General features: G+C 44.8%; 1 non-coding gene across 1 annotated transcript; it reads left to right on the plus strand.

Annotated features, from left to right (window-relative positions):
• Positions 1-2,056: 2,056 nt before the first annotated feature.
• TRNAW-CCA (transfer RNA tryptophan (anticodon CCA)) lies at positions 2,057-2,128 on the plus strand. The gene has a single exon. It is a non-coding gene; the product is annotated as a tRNA-Trp (tRNA).
• Positions 2,129-2,902: the final 774 nt, after the last annotated feature.

Below are 2,902 nucleotides of genomic sequence, written 5' to 3' on the forward strand. Positions count from 1 at the left end.
CCTACAGACTAATGAGAAATTATAAATTATGTTGCTTTAAACTTCTAGATTATGGGGTGGTTCGTTACACAGCAATAGCTAACTGATACAAAACGGAAGCAGGACTGAAATTTAAGTGTTGCAGGTTCAGTAGTTTGGACCCTTTCTTATACTCTGTATGGATGTCATGTCCTTCTAAATATCCTCATCTTGTAGGGTTGGGAGAAATGTCAGTGTCATCCCAGGGGACCAGGATAAAACATCTTGTGTGCTGACTTTGGGCCGTTGTCTATTTAGGGAGGAGAGTGGAAAGACTCAGGTGACCTGGGTTCTGAATCCAGCTCTGCCACTAGATCTGCAAAACCTTAAGCCACTCATCTCTCTAATCTTCACTGATTTTATCAATATGGTGAAGAGGTCAAGATGTCTTTGCTCAAAAAGCTACTATTTGCCAACAGCTACTGTGTTAAGCAATGTGATACATGCCAAGGATACAAGTCTTATAAAATTCCTATTCTCAAGAGCTCATAGTCTAATGGAGAGATAGACAATGCAAACAAAAATGGCAACATACAGGTCTTGTGGAAGACAGAACAATGGTCTCCCAAAGAGGTCCATGTCTTGGTCCCATGTCTGGGAATTTGTGAATATATTACCTTACATGGCCCCAATAAATCTGCCTGCAATGAGGGAGCCACAGGTTCGATCCCTGGGTTGTTGGGAAGATCCCCTAGAGAAGGAAATGGCAACCCTCTCCAATATTCTTGCCTGGAAAATCCTATAGACAGAGGAGCCTGGCGGGCTACAGTCTATGGGGTCACATACAGTCGGACACGACTGAGTACATAGGTTCAGTTCAGTCACTCAGTCGTGTCTGACTCTTTGCGATCCCATGAATCGCAGCACGCCAGGCCTCCTTGTCCATCACCATCTCCTGGAGCTCACTCAAACTCATGTCCATCGAGTCGGTGATGCCATCTAGCCATCTCATCCTCTGTCATCCCCTTTTCCTCCTGCCCCCAATCCCTCCCAGCATCACAGTCTTTTCCAATGAGTCAACTCTTCACATGAAGTGGCCAAAGTACTGGAGTTTCGACTTTAGCATCATTCCTTCCAAAGAACACCCAGGACTGATCTCCTTTAGAATGGACTGGTTGGATCTCCTTGCAGTCCAAGGGACTTTCAAGAGTCTTCTCCAACACCACAGTTCAAAAGCATCCATTCTTCGGCATTCAGCTTTCTTCACAGTCCAACTCTCACATCCATACATGACCACAGGAAAAACCATAGCCTTGACTAAACAGGCCTTTGTTGGCAAAGTAACGTCTCTGCTTTTCAATATGCTATCTAGGTTGGTCATAACTTTTCTTCCAAGGAGTAAGCTTCTTTTAATTTCATGGCTGCAGTCACCATCTGCAGTGATTTTGGAGCCCCCCAAAATAAAGTCTGACACTGTTTCCCCATCTATTTCCCATCAAGTGATGGGACCGGATGCCATGATCTTCGTTTTCTGAATGTTGAGCTTTAAGCCAACTTTTTCGCTCTCCTCTTTAACTTTCATCCAGAGGCTTTGTAGTTCCTCTTCACTTTCTGCCATAAGGGTGGCGTCATCTGCATTTCTGAGGTTATTGATATTTCTCCTGGCAATCTTGATTCCAGCTTGTGCTTCTTCCAGTCCAGCGTTTCTCATGATGTACTCCACATAGAAGTTCAATAAGCAGGGTGACAATATACAGCCTTGACATACTCCTTTTCCTATTTGGAACCAGTCTGTTGTTCCATGTCCAGTTCTAACTGTTGCTTCCTGACCTGCATACAGGATTCTCAAGAGGCAGGTCAGGTGGTCTGGTATTCCCAACTCTTTCAGAATTTTCCACAGTTTATTGTGATCCACACAGTCAAAGGCTTTCGCATAGTCAATAAAGCAGAAATAGGTGTTTTTCTGGAACTCTCTTGCTTTTTTGATGATCCAGCAGATGTTGGCAATTTGATCTCTGGTTCCTCTGCTTTTTCTAAAACCAGCTTGAATATCTGGAAGTTTACGGTTCACATATTGTTGAAGCCTGGCTTGGAGAATTCCCTGGTGGCTCAGAGGTTAAAGCGTCTGCCTCCAATGCAGGAGACCTGGGTTCAATCCCTGGGTTGGGAAGATTCTCCTGGAGAAGGAAATGGCAACCCACTCCAGTATTCTCACCTGGAGAATCCCATGGACAGAGAAGCCTGGTAGGCTACAGTCCATGGGGTCGCAAAGAGTCGGACACGACTGAGCGACTTCACTTCACTTCACTTCACTTTATTAGAGTGTGAGATGAGTGCAATAAACTACTGTATTATTACCTTACATGGCAAGGAGCACTTTGTGGATGTGATTAAGTTAAGGATCTTGAGATGGGGAGATAATCCCAATTATCCAAGCTATTGTAATCACAGAGTAATCATAAGAGTCCTTATATGAGAGAGGCAGCAAGATCAGAGTCAAAGAGAGAGATCTGAAGATGCTACACTGTGGCCTTTGGAGATGAAGGAAGGGATCATAAGCTGAGAAATCCTCCCTAGAAGCTGGAAAAGGCAGGGAAGTGGATTCTCCTGAAGAGCCTCCAGAGGAATGCAGCCCTGCCCACACCTTGATTTGGGGTAAATAAAACTCATTATTGGACTCGAGAACAGGAAGAGAATAAATTTGTGTTAAGTCACTACACATTTGTGGTAATTTCATTACAGCAACAACAGGAAACTAACACACTGCCCAGCTGAGCACCCAGTTCTTAATAACATCTCCCAGCGTGTAAGAGGTACCTCCAGGTGCTTTTCTGATGATGCTTCCAGTGTCAGGTCCTGGGGGGCATCTCAGAAGGTCTCCTTGGTATGCTAAGTCCCATGGCCTCTCATGGGCAGACCTGGGGGAAGAAGGTGATATCTCTGA

The sequence above is a fragment of the Ovis canadensis genome, chromosome 1, assembly GCF_042477335.2.
Source record: "Ovis canadensis isolate MfBH-ARS-UI-01 breed Bighorn chromosome 1, ARS-UI_OviCan_v2, whole genome shotgun sequence".
Classification (NCBI taxonomy): Eukaryota; Metazoa; Chordata; class Mammalia; order Artiodactyla; family Bovidae; genus Ovis; species Ovis canadensis.